The following is a 19809-nucleotide window of genomic DNA, read 5'->3' as shown; positions in this document are numbered from 1 at the left end:
AGTTTCCCTCTATACATTGCACTGCTACACAGTGGGTGCAAAGGGTTAACACTGCTCCAGGAACAGCACAGGAGGGGTGGTGGGGGAACGGACAGAGTCATTAAAGAGCTGGCTGAACCTGACCCAGATCCACAGTGAGTCCAGCAGGACAAAGGGATGCCCCAAGGACTCAACACCTAACAGCAGGACACTCTGCAGGCAGATGTAGGAAAGCAGGTGGAGAACAAAGGGGACAAGGTGTCGGGGACCAGGAGCTGGGTGGCCATGGGGAGGGACTGAGCCGCTCTCACCTGGCAGGACAAAGCAGAGTGAGGCAGAGCCAGGGATGGAGGCCGTCCCAGCGTGGCTGGCTCATCATGGCGCTGGCTTGGCCAGGGTGGTCTACAGCTGAACGTCTGCCTCTCTGTGCTGACCTACGGATCTGCAGATCCTGTTGGCTCCCCTGTTTCGCAAAGGCTGTCGGTGCCCTTGGGACGGTTCCCTGGGCATCGCGCCCTGGAGGGCTCAGCGCAAGCCTCCCGCAGCTGCCTGGCTGGGCTGGACCCACTGCAGGGAGCCACAGAGACAGGAGTTGCTGGTGCCGAAGGCCCAGGCTGGGAGTTGTGGAGGGCACTGGCCTGCCCCTGTGAGTCCCTGGGGCCCAGCAGACTAAAAAGGTCAGTCCCAGGAGACTGTTGACAGGATGGGGCACGACCAGACCCTGTGATACCCCCTGTGATGGGTTGAACTCCCCGTCCAGGGTCCCACCTGATGTGCTGGGGTCCCACCCGTTCCAGCAGCCAGGGTTTCCTCACCCTGTCCTAGCAGTGCCAGGCCCTCAAGCCTTCTCCAGCACACACACAGGTAGGGACACCCCAGCGGCAAACGGACACAGAGACACTGAGACCAGCTCTGTGTGGGAGGAATCAGCTCAGGGATTGCCCAGCACTCATGCGCACACGTCCTTCAGGGTACAAACCGAAAATAATATTGTCTGGCGCTGTATAGAAAGATCTGCACAGCACACGCTCATAAAAATTCACCCTCACCCTCAGTGTGCAGAGAGAGATGCACAGGGTTTGTCCTTCAGGGGTGTCTGAGCCTTTCTCCCTGCCCCCTTCATGGCAGCTGGAATGGGGGGAGGCATGTCCCTCTATGGCGGGGGCTCTCCCTGCCCCCTCGTGAGCCAGCATCTGGGGAAGCTCTGGGTGGGCAGCTGAGAACAGGAATGCTGGGGGAGAACACCCCCAGCACACAAATGCCTCGGGGGAGGGGGCATAGAGGAGCAAGTGGCAGATGGGTGGTCTTGGGCTGGAGTGGAGTGGGCAGGGGGGCCCTCAGGGGACGAGGTGGAGCAGGGGCGGGAAGAGGCAGAGTGGGGGCAGGCCCTGGGGGCAGAGTGGGTGGAGCATGGGCAGGAGCTCCGGGAGAATTCCAAGTGGGGGCAGAGCCACAGTCCAGACACCGGTTGGCCCCCCCATTTCTAGGGAGCTTCCGACACTCACGCCCAGCCTCCCGAAACGCGAGTCATGCGCTGTCTACCCTGAGCAGGGGGCTGGACTAGAACCTCCCGAGGTCCCTTCCAACACGGATATTCTATGAGTTATGTGCTAATGCTCCAGAGCTTGACCAAGTTCTAGTGTATGGCTAAGTTTTACTGCAGAGAAATTGCTGTCACCTCCATACCAGTTCTCCATAGACGTCTGTTGTACGAACGAAGAGCTCCAGTGGGCCCAGGTTCGATCCCGCCCCACCCGCCGTGTTACAAGTGGGGGGCTCATCCGGGATGTCAACTGGGAAGTGTCTGAAGTTTGGGACATGCCTCCTCAGCCGGGGGGAGTATGTAAGCCAGGCCTGCTTGGTGTGGTGCTCTGTCCCCCTCTAGTGGCACCTAGACCATCAAGAGCAGAGGTCCTCAAAGTCCGGGGCACACCCGCCTAGGGGGCATGGAGGACCATCTGGGGGGGATGGCAGGGCCCGGGCCAGCCCCCATGGGGGAGGGAGTGCCAGACAGCCCCTCCCCGCCTCCAGCTCTCTTACGGTCCCATCCACAGTCTTGGTGCAGCTCCGCTCCCGGCCCTGGACCAGCCCCCAGCCTCGGCCGCTGGCCACTGCTCCATTCCCGGCTTGGGGGTGACACTGGGAGGCAAGGCCGGGAGCGAAGCCTCACCTGGCCACAGCCCGGCTTCCGGCCCCCACCGCAGACTAGCTACAGCTCCACTCCCAGCCCCAACCTCGGCCTGACCTCACATCCACCCTCAGCTGCGGCCCCAGCCTCAGCCCCCTTACCCCTGTCCACGCCCCCTGTGATAAATGAATGGGGGGGGGGTTAGCTCCCTTTCTAATTCTGGCCTTTTGTTTAAAAAGTTTGTACTCGTTCATGTTTTCTTTAGGCATTTCAGCAGCCACCTCTGCTAAGGGTCCACTGAGTTGCGGTCTCACCTCCTCCATGTACTGGTCTGTAAAGATGCTGTATCCAAGGCAGGCCCTTTCAAAATTTTCTAAGAAGGCCTCTGTATCATCGCCTATCTTGTATGTGGGGAATCTCTTGGAATGGGGAACGGTACCTGGAGAAGGACTGTTAGGGTTGCCTGGTTGATCCAGCTTAGCCTTTTCCAGCTCTAAGCGCTTCAGCTCCATTTCAAAGCACTTCATCCCACTCCTCTCCTCCGTTCCCGCCTCCAAGCAGCGCTTCTCCTCTCTCCTCTCCTCCAAGCATGTTGCCTCTACTAAGAAATTCCTTTGTGCATCAGTTAGAACTGGGCCTGGGTTAATGGCATCCCTGCATCCTGGCACCGGGATCTTGGTTTGGGAAGGGCTGACCCTTCCCTCCTGGGAAGTTCCTGGTCCCCCAGCCCCTCTCTGCATTTCTGTCATGAAGCTGGATGTCTGGGCCTGTGTTCTCCGTGGCATGCTGCTTTGGGAAGGCTGGTTTTTCTAAGGTTTCGGTGCCTGACCTCACCCTCATGCACAGGCTGCCCTACTCTAGCCTAGCTATTTCATTGCCATGAAGCTAGAAAAGAAAAATAACTGCTTGTTGGACACCCTGGCTTTGCAGGCTAATCCTTTGCCATGCCTGGTCCCCCTCAGGCTGCAAAAGAAAGAGAAAAAAAAACCTCCCTGGCTTTCAAGCAGCCAAAAGGAAAAATCCTGAGGTCTGTGCTTCTGGTTCAAAATGATCCCACCGCTCTACCACCATGTCGAGGCTGATTCCCCACTCTGGCATTTTGAGTGCAGAAGGTGGAGGCCCGCAAGGATTCTAAAAATTAATACTGGCCACTCCAGGCTTGTATTACACTCCCAGCTTACAGCTTATCTCTGACCTTATCTTGGTAAATGCTGCCATCACCCAAATGCAAAAAACCCCTTGGAACCCAGGAAGGTGCACTTGGGAATTCTTCCCTGTGGGGTACCCTCAAGCCCTTTGACCCCCTCTCCGGGGAAGAGCTGAGAAAGAAAACAAAGGAAATTAGCTATTTCCACCAACTAATTAAACAACATCCACAAACCTCTTAGGACACCAAAAATCCAATCCTGTTCTTAAAAAAGGTAAAATTTATTTAAACAAAAAGGAAGGAAATACATTTTGAACTTATGCTTTTTGCTAGATCTTAAAAGAAAATTAAGCACCAAGATAGCTCTCTTGAGGTTCAGCTTAAAGCAGGGGTCAGCAACCTACAGCACGCGTGCCGATTTTTGATGGCACGCAGTAGCGGGCTGAGCGGTTCAGCCCACGGCCAGTGGGTTGAGCAGGGCCTGGGATTATTGTCTGGGGTTCCAGACACCAGCTCCGCTCAGCCTGCTGCTGGTCTGGGGTTCCATCCGCCAGCTCCTGCCAGCCGGGGTCCTGGCCACCGGCCCCCCTCAGCCCGCTGCCAGCCTGGGGTTCTGCTCAACCAAGCCGGCAGGAGGCTGAGTGGGGCCGGCAGCCGGGACCCCGACTGGCAAGGGGCCGGCATCCAGAACCCCAGACCCCAGCCCCAGATTGTCTGCGGACTGAGCCACTCAGCCCCCAGCCAGCCCGCTCAGCCCACTGCCGGCTGAGTGAATGGAACCCCAGACTGGCAGCAGGCTGAGCGGCGCTGGTGGCTGGAACCCCAGACAAGGATCACACTAAATTGATAAGATCAGCATTTTAATTTTATTTTAAATGAAGCTTCTTAAATATTTTAAAGAATATTTACTTTACATACAACAATAGTTTACTTATATAATTTAGACATAGAGAGAGCCCTTCTACAAATGTTAAAATTTATTACTGGCACGCGAAACCTTCAATTGCAGTGAACTTGGCGCACCACTTCTGAAAGGTTGTCGACTCCTGGCTTAAAGGTTACAAACAAAACAAAAGCATCTGGGGTTAGCAAAGAGAAGATCCACAAGCCAAAATAAAGAAATAAACCTGATTGCGTCTATTTAAACATTTCCAGTCCAATAATGTCTTCTAGGTATGGAAGATTAATTGTCATACCTGGTTCGGGCCTTACACAGCCTTTCTATTAATAGCATAGGTGGTCTCCTGTCTCTCCTTCTCTGGAGAAGAACAAACAAAGGGGAAGTTTTTTTCTCATTTTAAAAAGTCGTAGCCTCCCATTGGCTCTTTTGGTGAGGTGCCCACTCCTTTTCCTTTATCTGGGAACTTTCTTAACTCTTTACAGGTAAAGCAAGCAGAGAACAGCTAGGGTGACCCGATGTCCTGATTTTATTGGGACTGTCCCGATATTTGCTTGTTTGTCCCGCGTGTTAGGTTCGGACACTGGACAAACAAGCAAAGGCTCTGGAGCCCGGAAGGGCTCGCGCTCGCCCCCTCCCCCGCCCCGACTCCGCCCCCTCCTTCCCTTATGTAGGGATATTAAAAAAGGTTTATATTAAACATGGTTTATATGAGAAATGATTTATTGATTTATTGTTAATTGATACTTTATAACTTAAGGTTTATGTTAGAAGTAAATTTGTGATTCCCAACATTTAGCCTCTAACCTGCAAGCCACCAGCTGTGTCTGTGTGAAGCCTGCTCAAAGAGATACTTGGTATAAAACTTGTTAAGCTCAAAGAAATACTTTGTATAAAACTTGCTAAACATTAATTAACTCTAAGTAAGCCAAAACAATAGCTGTTATAGTGTATAGATAGAGACCCCCACCCTCTGTAAGTTTTCATCTCACTTTATCTTTGCTTGTTAAAAGACAGGGAGTCTCACATAAATTGGTAACACCCCAAAAGGTAAAGAGACAGTAAACTAAATGTGATTAAGATAAAGAATGTATGTAAATGAATGGTTAGGGAGTTACCAGCCTGAAGAATTCAGTGTCAGCTGAAGAAGGTGTCAAGTGGGATCAACCAGATGACCCCCACCCCCTCAAAGGAAGGAAAAACAAGCATCTGACAACATGGAGCCAGCCACCTGCTGATTGATTTAGCAACAGCAAAATGAAGCAACTCTCATGAACTGACATAGGGAAAAATCCCTATAAAACTGGACTCTGGAGAATAAGGACTTTGAGTCTATGGTTCTGCTGCCAGCCTCCAGGAGCATCAGATGCATCTGACACAGACTCGGCTCCATCCTCATGACCAAGATACCTGGCCAGTAACTTGGCATGAGCAACGTCTAGGCTGGTAACTATAACATCTATACAGAACCTGAATGAATGATTGTGTGGATGAATATATGTGTGTGTGTGTGTGTGTGTGTGTGTGTGTGTGTGTAAGGAATAAGTAGTAATAGAAATACGTAGGAAAACATTGTCTTTTGTTTTGTTATGGTATTTACAATAAATGTGGCATCTTTGCCTTATCCCTCTTAATAAGATCCTGCTAGTTTTTATTGGTATAACATCCATTGGCTCACTCCCCAAATCCCCACCACCCCATCCCCGCCCCCTCACTGCCCCATTGGCTCCCTCTCCAAATCCCCGCCTCTTGCCAAGCACGCCGTGCCCAGGAAACGCAGGGGAGCACGGGGCTGGGGTGAGTATGAGTTCAGCCTGGTCCTGAGCAGGCAGGACTCGGGCAGGGCGGTACCTGGAGGGAGAGTGGGGGGGGCGGCCCGCGGGGCCAGGCGGCGGCTGTTCTCCCCACCTGGGCAGCAGGACTCGGGAGCAGCCACTGCTGCAGCTCCCACTGCCGCGGGGGGAGAAAGTGGCCAAGCACGTGGCACTCGGCGGCTGCGGCTTTGATGCCTGGGCCCAAACCCCCCAAGCCCGGGCCTGCTGTGGGGACCCAGCAGCGCGCACGCTGCGCCCAGCCCCTGGCCAGTCACGTCTGGCTGGCTGCCCAGCTGGTGCAATCCTGCGGCGGGGGCATCAGCAGCCCAGCCCCGTTCATTCCCCTGTGGGACCCAAGCGGGATGGGGGGGCTGGGGCCTGCTGCCCCCACTCCGGGGCCACCCGCGGGATTGCACCAGCTGGGCAGCCAGCCCAGACGCGACTGGCCAGGGGTTGGGCACAGCATGCGCGCCACTGGGTCCCCGCAGCAGGCCCGGGCTCAGGGAGTTCGTGGGCGCCAGAGCCGCAGCCGCCGAGCTTGGCCAGCGGCCGCTTCCTACCCCCATGGCACTGGGAGCTGCAGCAGCGGCTGCTCCTGAGTCCTGCTGCCCAGGTGAGGAGAACAGCCGCCGCCTGGCCCCGTCACCTTCATTAAAAAAGGTACTAGAGCCACAGGTCTGAGGGCCAAGGAGAGTTTATTTTGTTAACAGCTCGATAAGCTGGGAGTCAGGTGCCCAGTGCTGCCAGGCTGGACTCACACTCACCCGAGTCTCCCGGGCCTCCCTCCAGCACTTGCAGAGGGAGGAGGAATTGGGGGTGGGGGATGTGGGTTTTGTTGTTGTTGTTTTTTGTTTTTTTCTCTGCCGCCATTTTTTTCCCCTCTGCCCCGCCACGTCCTGATATTTGACCTGGGTGATCTGGTCACCCTAAGAACAGCTACCAAGAGGGATTTTACAGCTAACTGGCTGGCTGGGTGTCCATAAAAGGGAGCTAATTACCATTCGTTTATCTCTATCTCTGGCTCTCTCTTTCTCTCTCACTCACACACCCACACCCACACAGCGGCCCTGCTCTGTGGGGGTGCAGACACGGGTAAGCAGGAACACAACTCTCAAAATTTTGAGGTTTGCTGATCTAGAGATTGATGAGTTTGCTACAGCTTTAGCTAATAGGCCGGGCTCTGTTGGCGATGCGTTACATATAACATCACCTCTGTTTTGCAGTAACCGTGACGTGTATCTGTGTTAAGCTTTCCCCAGCATGCTTGTCGTTTCAGCTAAGTTGGTTAACTGAGGGAAATGTGAAGTGTTGTCATTTTGGTGCTAGGTGCAGAAACATGCCAGACAGACCAGCCAAGATAAATTATTGTGTTGACGCTGTTGGTGGCACCAGGCATGGCCCAGTGTTAACAGGGGGGTGGAAAATGACAGTGCCAATGAAGGCTCCCTGTATCAGGCCTCTGCTTGTCCGAACCGCTTCCATGTTTAGACTTTAATTAACCCCACAGGCCAGATGGAAAGAATGGAATGTGTGGCAACTAGTTATCAGTACCAGGAGGCAATTATACAGCCTGCTTGCACCTGGCTGAAGGGAGTGAAACAGAATGACCGGTCAAGAAAAAGTTACTAACGAGATAATATGGTTTTTGCCAAGTATGACTTAACTGCTTCATGTGATTGCTATTGCAAAGTGTATTTGCTGCATGGGAATGAAAGGTGGGGGGAGAGGAGGAGTGTGAGGAGTGATGGAAATGCTTAGTTAAAATCATGTATAAAAAGAGAGAGAGCTGTTTTGTATGTGTGTGCAGGATTTGAGAATGCTTTTCTCCCTGGCACCTTTTTGGGCTCAAATAAACCTGGTTTTGCTTCTCCACCCTGGTGTGATAATTAGTGCGATGCACACCGGGCAACGAACCCTGCTGTTGCTCCGCCTCGGGCTCTTTGAGCCGGCAACAACGCTTCACTGACACACACTGTGTACCACAGTACGGCTACAGCAGATGTCTCTAAGCTTTGCTGACTTCTGGAACAAAACAAAGTAAGAAACTAGGAAAAAACTGGTGTGTAAAGGTCCATCAGCTGTAAACAACTCGTATATAGACACAGTTAGGCTTGAACACACACTTCAGGAGCAGCTGTGCAATGTAACGCTGCAAAACTGCTTCCCAAAAGGGTAACCTCTAGCTCCTTTTTGTGTTGTGCTCTCTTGTCTTTGACCAACAAAACGTATTGAGCCTGGGCGCTCGGCTGCCTTTCTTTGAAAAGCAAACTGGAAATAGCAAGTTCCGGAGCTTGCGGCCACAGAGACTCCCTTGTGGAGAATGTGAGGAATTTCTGTAATGTTTCTATCACAAAAATATGCCTGACTCAGTTTCCCCCACTCAATATGTATTGAAATGTATTGGGCGTGACGGGCTGAAATTCTTTCCTGGGGCAGAGGAGGCAGATGGGCAGGATGCAGGCCTGGGTTGGTGTGAATGACGTGTCCCCAGAGGAATGGCGATAGGTGGGACATACAGTGAAGGGCGCAGGCATTAACACCCAGGGTGTGAGCACGTGGGGATAAGATCTGTGCAGGGTGAGAGCTGGACTCGTCGAGGTTTGGTGCAGAGGAGCAGGTGATGCCCCAGCACAGACGGACAGACAAGCTTTGCTTCCGGTCCTAACCTGAGGGTCCTGAAAACCCAGATTGCCGGCTTGTGGAAAGGCTGCCCTGGGTCACTGCGAACACCTGCTGGCTGGCTGATCCCAAAGCAGGAACGTTTCCAGCAGGGGTTCTGGTTCTCTGCAGGGCCGGTGTAACCACTAGGCGAACTTGGTGGCTGCCTAGGGCGCCAAGATTTGGGGGCGCCAAACAGCGGTGTTCGGCGTCACGGGAGTCATCTGGGCAGGGCAGGGCAGGGATCGAGGCCTCCATACAAACCCGCCCCCACAGCGAGGGGCACCGCACAGGACGGTCAGTGGGAGCTTGTGGTGGAGCAAGGAGGAAACAGCCGGCCAGGTGCGGCGACCAGCACGGCTGAGGGACGGAGCCGCTAGGGGAGGCAGGACACGGTCCTGAGCTCAGGTGAGCTTCGCCCTAACAACGAGCTGTGCCTGGGGCTGGACGCAACCGCCTCCTGGAGCAAAGGAAAGTGAAACTAAACCCCACAACGCAACGGAGGGGAAAGGGCTGGCGCAGGTGCCGTTTCCAAACACCGACCCCCGTGGTGGCACTGTGCCAATGCGGGGAGCCGGCCCTGATCCCCAGGGAGATCCTCACCTGCTTCTGGGAGAGCCCGGCTCTGCCGTCCTCGCCCCTGGGTCCCCCCCGAAGGGCGAAGTACTCAGAGCCTGGGAACATTTAGAGACCCGGCGAGCTGGGGGCATTCTCAGCCTCCTCCTTGCTCATAGGTTCCCCTGGGCCAGAAGGGACCATTGTGATCATCTCTTCTGACCCCCTTGTATTAATTCTAATGAACAATGCCACATTATGCAGGATTCATTTCTGAAAGTTTATAATAAGCGATGCCCCGGGGGGCGCAAGGTGGAAGTTTCGCCTAGGGCGCAAAATATCCTTGCACTGGCCCTGAGTGACAGAGAGAAATGGAATCACCGGAAACATACATAGCTTCAAATTTCCGTTTTGCTTAGTGGTGTGGCATGACATACTGTTTGAAAAAAAAGTTGTAAGCAAGAGACTCCAAGGTGTTGACCTTGATATATCTGAAGCAATGGAACAACTGGACCTACAGTCTTACTGGTCGGATGAGGGATTTCAAAACGTTCTGAAGAGTGCACAGAAGTTAGAAGAGGAACCTCACACTGAAGCTATTTTCCCACCCTTTCAAGAATAAAAGAGTCACTGAAGAAGAAAACATTTTGATTACGAGGCACGGGATAATCCCATAAAACACCCCAAAAAACAAATCAAAGTTGAATTATTTAACCAGGTGCTAGATTGTGCAATACAGTCAGTTGAAGAACATTTCATGCAGCTCAAGGAACACAGCAGTATATTTGGGATGTTGTAAGATATTCCAAAACTCTTCACTATGCCTGAAGAAGACCTACACCAGCAATGCAGGGCACTAGAGACAGTGTTGACACATGATGACATGCGCGATATTGATGCGAGTGATTTACGTGATGAACTGAAAGCCCTTTCAAGATACGTTTCAGCAGGATCAACTCCAAAGGCAGTTCTGGAATACATGTGCACAAATACGATGACCACCCTCTTTCCAAATGCTTTTGTTGCTCTGTGCATACTTCTAACACTTCCCGTAACAGTTGCCAGTGGAGAACGCAGCTTCTCCACGCTGAACTTAATGAAACACATTTACACTCCACAATGACACAGGAGAGGCTGGTCGGCCTTGCAACCATCTCAACAGAGCATGAGCTGGCGCAGACTGTGGATCTTCAGGAAGCAGTTTAAATCTTTGCAACCAAGAAGGCACGGAAAGCACCACTTTGATTATTCAAACAGATAAAAATGCCAGAGTTTACTATGCAGACAAGACAAGTTACTTTTGCTGTTCAGGTGTTTAAAAGTTAAGTGTTACTTAACATTTTTGAACAAGGCACTTTAAGTTGTTAGTTCTCCTTTATTGGGGTAGGTAGCAGAGCAGTACCATGAGAGGAGTAGAACAGGAAGAAGGCAGAATTGAGACCTTTCAAAGTTTTAGCCCAAGCGAGGGGGAATAGGTGCGTCATTTGAGCTCCCCACCTCAGGTGCCAAAATGTTGTGGGCAGGCCCTGTCTATGAAGACATTTCTCCAGCATCACACAGTGCATGGCAGTTTGTAACGTGTAGCATCACATCTATATTAGCCCAAAGAGAGCAGCCTCCTTCAAAGAAGGAAAGTGGCCAAATCATCAACTCTGGAGTATATATGAAGGGACATGAAAGCACATGTTTGCAAGCTACTGTGTACTGGAGAGAGAGACTATAGGGTGGATGGTTCAGCCCTTATTTACATGGGATGAAATTCACCCCTTCCCACAAGGCTTATGCACTGCGTATATGCCTCTTACCCCCTGTATAAGTGATATATAGGCCTTGAGCTACAGAGGAGTGAATGTCACCCATTTCATAGCATCTTATCTGAAGAAGTCCCACTGATTTCAAGGCAACCACTCATGGAGTAGGGAACTACTCGTTAGTAGTGAGGAGGCAGCATCCGGCCATCAGTAGTAAAAATAGTTGGCTTGTACCCAGTGCTTTTCCTCCTTAGATCACCAAGTGCTTTACAAAGGAGGTCCATGTCATCCTCCACAGCTTACAGATGGGGAAACCAAGTCACAGAGTGGGACCGTGACTTGTCCAAGGTCACCCCGACTGCACAGCCAGAATTAGAGCCCAGCTCCAAGTCCAGGCTCCACTGCATTAAATAGTTTGATATAATGCTAAATATGAAATATGGACATTCTCATCTACCTTAAATTCTGTGTTTTTCATGTGCCATTTGCTCCAAAAAAGTCATAGCTATTGGTTGACTGACATGAGTTACTGGATGCTAGGGAGCAGATTTCTGTTCTTTGGGGAGCTGAGCTGCTGGTCTTCTGAAGCAGATCAGTCACTCGGGCTGTAATATGTTCCCAAAGGGAAAAAAAAAGCTGATGCACAAAAAGGAAAACAAATCGAAAGAGTTTGCAAGAGCTGAGCCCTGTGCCAGTGTTCTCAGAGAAGCCACATTAGAGACCAAAACCTGCAAAGGGTGTGAGAAAGAAACATCATAAAAATGAACATTCACAGCAACTCGACTGCACAATCCGACTTGGGGCCTGGATTGGATCTGTAGAGTCCTGATTTTCAAAAGTCCTGAGCACACAGGGCTTGAAATGAAATCCTTGGGATCTGCAGGGGCTCAGTGCTAGACCTGAGCGAGTCATTGATTTTTGGTTTTGAGGGGAAAACTGAAAAATCTGGTGGCAGGGGAATGGTTCAGTTTGAACCAAAGCTGAATTTTCTTTTTACTTTTTTCCCTCTTAAACAAACAAACAAAAACAAAGAAACAAACTAATTCATTTTGGGTCAAATCAAGCATTTTTTTTCATTTTTTGTTTCATTATGGGGTGTTTTTTTTTGGTATTTTTAAACTCCCCCCTTTTTTTTCTTAAACTAGCTAACTTTTGAAACAAAAGGCTATTTCAAAATAAAAAGATGACATGAACCATTTCAACCTTTAATTTTTTTTTGGCTAAAACTATTCACTGAGTTCAACCCACATTTGCAGACAGATTCTGTGCCCCAGTGAATTTGCTGATCGCTGAAGAAAATTCACCCAATTCTATTCAGCACCTTGGACAATGAGCCTCTGCAGAGCGAATGAACTGCATTTAGAGTTGTGGACACTCAGCCCATTTGAAAAACAGAGTTTCATTAGTGTGATGATCAGAAAAGGGACTTACAAACTATGGGGAGGAGAATGGTATAATAACCTATAAAGACTAGGCTGGAATAGCTGGTCAAGACTGCGCAATTACCATTGTGAAATTTACAAAAGCTGAGATTCTTTTTTGTGATTTTCCGGGACAACCCAGTTAACATTGTTTAAATCTGCTGTAGCTCAGCTGAAGTAAGTTCTCCGTTTCCAGGTCTCTCATATAGCTATTCACACAAGTACAGTGTAGGTATGACGCTCTATCAGAAAGGCAGAATTTTACAATCACTTTTCTCAGGGTTAAGCAGGGCCAGTGGCTGTCATTGGGCCACCCTACAATTACACAGATGTAGCTGTGGTCAGAAAAGGATGGCACGAATACAAGAGGCAGCCCTGTTTTCATAGTCAACTCAAGTCAGTGCTCACCTGATGAGGAAATGCAGTTGGAGGCCGGCTGCTGCTGGGATGTAAAACTCAAAGCTTTGGGAGAAAAAATAAAGATACTTTAGGAAAAAATAGCATCATTTTCCCTTTCATCTGAAAAATGATTCATAGCTGCAGAATTTCCATAAGGTGCCAGTTCAGTTAGGTTGGTGGATGAGGCTGGAGAATCCTTGCTGGGGCATATCAGGAACTGTCTCCCTGGGGACACTTAGATGTGATGGGAAAGCTTGTGTGTCCTATTTCATGACACACAAACAGAGAAACTAGATAAAGGCAAGATACTCTTGTTGGAAGGTTGCAATGTTATACCATTTATTTCTTACAGTCCAGAGCTTAATACACGAAAACCAAAAACAGAGAGAGAAAAAGCAGGCTGCTCCCTGAGGCGAAAAGGCCCAACTCATCCCACCTTGCTATAGGCTGCCTCTTTGCAGACTGATTGCTGCTGGACCCAGATTGCACACTTCCCTACAGATCCCCCTGCCTGCAATCAGGACCAGGAAAAACCCCTGACATTTTAAATGACAGCCACAATTTTAGCAGAATTTTCAATATGCCACACTAGGAACCAGACAAAAAGTAGCACACTGGTCCTGCACCTTGGTGGTTGAGCAAGAAGCCAACCTAGCCTCATAAAAGAGTTAAGCTACAGAAACACCAGGGAGCCATCCCAGCACACAGCATGATAGATAAGGAGAGCAGGGCCTTGTTCATGCCTTAATGGCACAGACAGTTTTTGAGGCAAGCTCTCAGCTCTGCAATAGCATATAACAGCTCTGTCTATGACAGGACAATTTTACTCATACTTTTCTTAAGGGGGAAACAAAGCCCAGTACTCACAAACAAGCCACAGGCACAGTGCGAGAATCATTGGTGGGATCAGCATTCATTCAACTGCCTTCAAATTCTGCAGTGGCTTCTGCTCCCCAAGAACAAAGGGATCTTCTCTGAATCTCCTCCAAGTCCTTGGGTCTCAGACAAAGGACTAGCTCTGTTCTCCAGTCTCCTCTCTGTCTGCTGCTCCTCACAGCCTAGGAGCGGCAGTGACTTGGTGCTGTGGGTCACATTCTTCTCTGCAGGATTCAGGCCAATGGGAAGCCACAGCTGGTTGCTGCTGTGTTCTGCTTTGCTCCTTGAGGTTTAGATGCTCTCTCCAGTGATAGGGGACGAGCTGCAGTGGCTCTCCGGGTCTGAATCATTGTTGCCCTGCACCTGCTGCTGTATTTGCATCAGGGCAAAGGGCTGCTAAAAGAGGATGGTAATGTTTCACACTCACTTTGTACTGGTGCAAATGACGGCACAAGGATCAGGATATCAGAAAATCAGGCTCCCTGTTCCCAGACCATCTCTGCTCATTCTGGTCTCAGTAAAAGGGAAGCTGCAGTCCCCAGCTGCTCTCCCTGTTCTCTTGCTGTGGTCAAGCAGCAAATAAATGGCGGCTGCTCTTAGCTGAGTGGTTGTTTCTGTTCCTTTGCGCTAAAATAGACAGAAAGCCACAGTCGCTGTGCTCTAGCGTTGCCGCTTCTCTGCTGTCTGTGTGAGCCAGAAAGGGACGCCACTGTCTTGGGATGAGAATAGTAAAGAGCTTTTCATCATCAGAGTCTGAGACAGGGTCCATGCACTAGGGATCAAATTCCCCCAACCCCAAGCCCAGGCACCACTTAGATGCCGTGCCCATGACCTGCCGGCCTGGGGCACAGCTGTCGAGGTGGGGGAAACCCATTGGTTCATAGTGACACTCTAATATTCTCACCATTCTCTTCTAGCATCTTACTTACACAATGTAACATTTGCTTCTGTTTTGTGAGTGCACGTTGAACAGGGGCTTCGCCCAGGGCTCTGGTAACAGCGACTCTAGCTCCCTGCAAGGGTATAAGTGGGTCCAGCTATTCCCTCCAATGTGCGCTGCCGTGTTTCCCCTCAAGCATTGCTGGGCACAACCTCAATATGGAATTTATTTCCCATTGAGCCACCCATTCCCTCAACTCTGACACAATCTTCTCTGGGCTTGGCTATTCTGAGAAGAGTCACAGAGGTTCAGGCCAAACGGAGTCACCAGATTATCCAGTTTGACCTCCTGTATATCACAGGCCACCAGCTCCACCCAGCACCAGCACACTAAACCCAACAAACAAAATCAGGCAACAGTATTACAGTCTGCAAGAGACTTAGAAAATTGTGTGACACAGGCAGAGAATAGGAAGGATAGGAGTGCATTAGCGCCCAAGTCTGCTGCAATGGCTGGGAATTTATTAGGTGAGAAATACCCAGATAATCTCAGCAAGCAACGCTCACCCCACACTGCAGAGGAATGCAAAAAAACAAAAAACATCAAAAAACCCACCTCCAAATCCCTGGCAATCTGACCCAGGGAAAATTCCTTCCTGACCCCGTACATGGCAACCTGCTAGACCCTGAGCATATTGTGCCATCTGCAGATTTTGCTACTTCACTCTTCACTTCCCTTTCCAGACAATTAATAAACATATGAAACAACAGAGGGCCTAGTACAGACCCTTTAGGCACCCTCCATTCTCCTTAATTGAATGCCCCATGACAGAACTTTGATTCTTACCCAATGATTACTTAGTTTTAGGGCTGTCAAGCAATTACAAATAATAATCAAGATTAATTGTGCGATTAAAAAAACATAATTGTGATTAAGCGCACGATTAATTGCACTGTTAAAAAACAATAGAATACCATTTATTTAAATATTTTTGGATGTTTTCTACATTTTCAAATATATTGATTTAAGTTACAACACAGAATAAAAAGTGTACAGTACTCACTTTATATTTATTTTTATTAGAAGTATTTTCACTGTAAAAAATCCAAAAGAAATCGTATTTTTCAATTCACCGAATACAGGTACTGTAGTGCAATTTCTTTAGCATGAAAGTTGAACTTACAAATGTAGAATAATGTACAAAAATGCATTCAAAAATAAAACAATGTAAAATTTTAGAGCCTGCAAGTCCACTCAGTCCTACTTCTTATTCAGCCAATTGCTAAGACAAACAAATTAGTTTACATTTGCAGGAGATAATGCTGCCCGCTTCTTGTTTACAGTGTCACCTGAAAGTGAGAACAGGTGTTCGCATGGCACTAATGTAGCCGGTGTCGCAAGATATTTACATGATAGATGCGCTAAAGATTCATATGTCCCTTCATGCTTCGACCACCATTACAGCAGACATGAGTCCATGCTGATGACGAGTCCTGCTCAATAACAACCCAAAGCAGTGCAAACCAATGCATTTTCATTTTCATCATCTGAGTCAGATCCCAACAGCAGTTGGTTGATTTTCTTTTTTGGTGGTTCAGGTTCTGTAGTTTCTACATCGGAGTGTTGCTCTTTTAAGACTTCTGAAAGCATGTTCCACGCCTCATCCCTCTCAGATTTTGGAAGGTACTTCAGATTCTTAAACCTTGGGTTGGTTAGAAATCTCACATTGGTACCTTGTGTTTTGTGAAATCTACAATGAAAGTATTCTTAAAACGAACACGTGCTTGGTCATCATCTGAGACTGCTATAACATGAAATATATGGCAGCATGCAGGTAAAACAGAGCAGGGGACATACAATTCTCCCCCAAGGAGTTCAGTCACAAGTTTAATTAATGCGTTATTTTTTTAAAGAGCATCATCAGCATGGAAGCATGTCCTCTGGAATGGTGGCCGAAGCATAAAGCTCCATATGATTGTTTTGCATATCTGACACGTAAATATCTTGCAATGCCAGCTACAAAGGTGCCATGCAAATGCCTGTTCTCACTTTCTGGTGACATTGTAAATAAGAAGAGAGCAGCATTATCTCCTGTAAATGTAAACAAACATGTTTGTCTAAGTGATTGAACAAGAATTAGGATTGAATGGACTTGTAGGCTCTGAAGTTTTACATTGTTTTCTGTTTGAGTGCAGTTATGTAACAAAAAAAAATCTGCATTTCTAAGCTGCACTTTCACGACAAAAAGATTGCACTACATTACTTGTATGAAGTGACTTGAAAAATATGCTTATCATTTTTACTGTGAAAATATTTGTAATAAAAATAATATACACTTTGATTTCAATTTCAACACACAATACAATGTATATGAAAATGAAGAAAATCATTCAAAATACCGGTATTTAATACATTTCAATTGGTATTCTATTTTTAACAGTGCAATTAAAACTGCGATTAATTGCGATTAATTTTTTTGAGATTGAATTTTTTTAATTAATCACATATGTTAACTGTGATTAATCGATAGCCCTACTTAGTTTCCGTACTAACCACCTAAAAGGGACTTTGTCAAAGGCTACTGAAAGGCCAAATAAATTATATTAATTTTGTTCTCCTTTATCCACTATCTAGTGCAGGGGTAGGCAATCTATGGCACGGGTGCCGAAGGCGACACACAAGCTGATTTTCAGTGGCACTCACACTGCCTGGGTCCTGGCCACTGGTCCGAGGGGCTCTGCATTTTAATTTAATTTTAAATGAGCTGCTTAAACATTTTAAAAACCTTATTTATTTTACATACAACAATAGTTTAGTTATAAATTATAGACTTATAGAAAGAGACCTTCTAAAAACGTTAAAATGTATTACTGGCACGTGAAACCTTAAATTACAGTGAATAAATGAAGACTTGGCACAGCACTTCTGAAAGGTTGCCGACCCCTGATCTAGTGGATTAGAAATACATGCTTTTCCATTGCAGAAGCCGTGCTGGCTAATCCCTACCATGTCATGATCATGAAGGTGGTCTACAATTCTATTTCTAATTATAATTTCTGCCTGTGTAACCAGGTAAGAAAGTAAGGCTCACTGGTCTATTACACCCACATCATCTAAATATAAATGTCTACATCTAGGAACAAAAATGTCAGCCATACTTATAGGATGTAGGGGGCTCCTTCCTGGGAAGCAGTGACTAAAAAAGATTTCAGGATCATGGTGGATAATCATAGAAGATTAGGGTTGGGAGAGACCTCAGGAGGTCATCTAGTCCAACCCCTGCTCAAGGAAGGACAATCACCAACTAAATCATCCCAGCCAGGGCTTTGTGAAGCCAGGCCTTAAAAACCTCTAAGGAAGGAGATTCCACCACCTCCCGAGGTAACCCATTCCAGTGCTTCACCACCCTCCTAGTGAAATAGTGTTTCCTAATATCCAACCTAGCCCTCCCCCACTGCAACTTGAGACCATTGATCCTTGTTCTGTTATCTGCCACCACTGAGAACAGCCGCTACTGCCTTCTCCCAGCTGCTGCCTTCTCTCTTTAGGAGACATCCAAGACTGGAATAGTAAGGGTGCTATTGGATTGGCTGAGCTGTGTGGAAGAAACTTGCAAAAGTCCCGTTCCCAGATAACACCATGTTTTATCTAGTTCTATTCTTCTTTCGATAGCACTAAACTAACTTGCCCTCCCTTTCACCAAATATATGCTTTTCTAATGGTTCCTCAAATGTTTTCTTGCCTTCGAAAATGTGTTTTTCTCTGCTGGCCATCAATTTCTCCCCCTTCATAGAATATTAGGGTTGGAAGAGACCTCAGGAAGTCATCTAGTCCAATTCTCTGCTCAAAGCAGGACCAACACCAACACCAGCAGGACCAATAATCAACTGAACGTGAGCTCCCAGTGCAATGCTATGGCCAATAGGGCTAACGTGAACCTTGGATGTATAAAAAGGGGAATCTTGAATAGAAACAAAGAGGTTAATATATCTCTATATTTGGTGGCAGTGTGACTGCTGCTGGAATACTGTGCCCAGTTCTGGTATCCACAATTTAAGAAGAATGTTGATAAATTGGAGAGGGGTCAGAGAAGAGTTCTGAGAATGATTAAAGGATTAGAAAACATGCCTGATATTGAGAGACTCCAGGAGCTCAGTCTCTTTAGTTTAACAAAGAGACGGTTAAGGGGTGACTTGATTACAATTGATAAGTACCTGCCTGGGGAACAAATATTTACTAATGGGCTCTTCAATTTAGCAGAGAACTAACACAATCCAACGTCTGGGAGTTAAAGCTAGACTAATTCAGACAGGAAATAAGGTTTAAATGTTTAACAGTAAGAGTAATTAACCATTAAAACAATTTACCAAGGTTTGTGGTGGATTTTTAAATCCAGATTGGATGCTTTTCTGAAAGATCTGCTCTCAGAATTATTGTGGGAAAGTTCTCTGGCCTGTGTTCTACGGGAGGTCACACTAGATGAACACAGTGGCCCCTTCAGGCCTTGGAATCTAGGAATCTATGATCACAGTGGTCCTTTCAGATCTATGTCGTGTCCTGCCCAGGCACCGTAATTTGCTGCTCTTTGAAGACCTGATCCTTAACCCATTGAAGGCAGTTGAGTCTTTCCATTGATTTCAGTAAGCTTTAGATAAGGCCCTAATTTATCAACTTGCTCCAGAAACTCCTCTTTTGACCCCTCCAGGTCTGACGCTGCCTCGTCTTCACTGTGGTACCTGAAATGAGTGGGTGTCTTCCCAGTGCTGAGCAGTATAACCCCCCGCCCCAGCAGAAGAGTGCATGTTTTGTCACAGCAGAAGGGAGTGCAAGCTAAGAATTAATCTACTGTTTTACCCTCTAAGGGCCACATGCTCAAATGGAAGAAATTGGTGAAGGGGAAAATACTCAAAAGGCCAAAGTATTGATGTGCCAGTTAAATCAATAGAACTATATGGTTTTTACATAGCAGAGGAACTATGAATATGCGAATGTGTTCAAAGCTGGGTGAAAGGTTTTTGGGGGGAATAGTACATAACCTAAAAAAATGCATTGGGAGGCACTGAAACTATTCATGAATTTGGATTGAATGTGTATGTAGGGGGTATATGAAGGGGTATGTAGTAGAAGTCATGGACAAGTCACAGGCCGTGAATCTTTGTTTACTACCCATGACCTCTCCATGACTTTTGCTAAAAATACCAGTGACTACAATGTAGCCTTAGCCATGAGGTTTAGCTTCAGCTGTGGGTCCTAATGTGACTTTTCCCAGATTTGGGGGGTGTGGACTTGGGGTTCCGGTTTGG

The 19809-nt window shown here is 47.9% G+C and overlaps 1 long non-coding RNA gene across 1 annotated transcript; it reads right to left on the bottom strand.

Annotated features, from left to right (window-relative positions):
• Positions 1 to 10535: 10535 nt before the first annotated feature.
• Positions 10536 to 13794, bottom strand: LOC123350277. Its single transcript, XR_006573741.1, has 3 exons — positions 13618 to 13794; positions 12760 to 12813; positions 10536 to 11658 (listed from the first exon to the last, which is right to left on the bottom strand). It is a non-coding gene; the product is annotated as an uncharacterized LOC123350277 (long non-coding RNA).
• Between the last annotated feature and the right edge of the window lie 6015 nt (positions 13795 to 19809).

Source organism: Mauremys mutica, chromosome 15 (genome assembly GCF_020497125.1).
Source record: "Mauremys mutica isolate MM-2020 ecotype Southern chromosome 15, ASM2049712v1, whole genome shotgun sequence".
In the NCBI taxonomy this organism is placed as follows: Eukaryota; Metazoa; Chordata; order Testudines; family Geoemydidae; genus Mauremys; species Mauremys mutica.
Note: the sequence above shows the minus strand (reverse complement) of the source record. Positions and strands in the feature narration are given on the sequence as shown.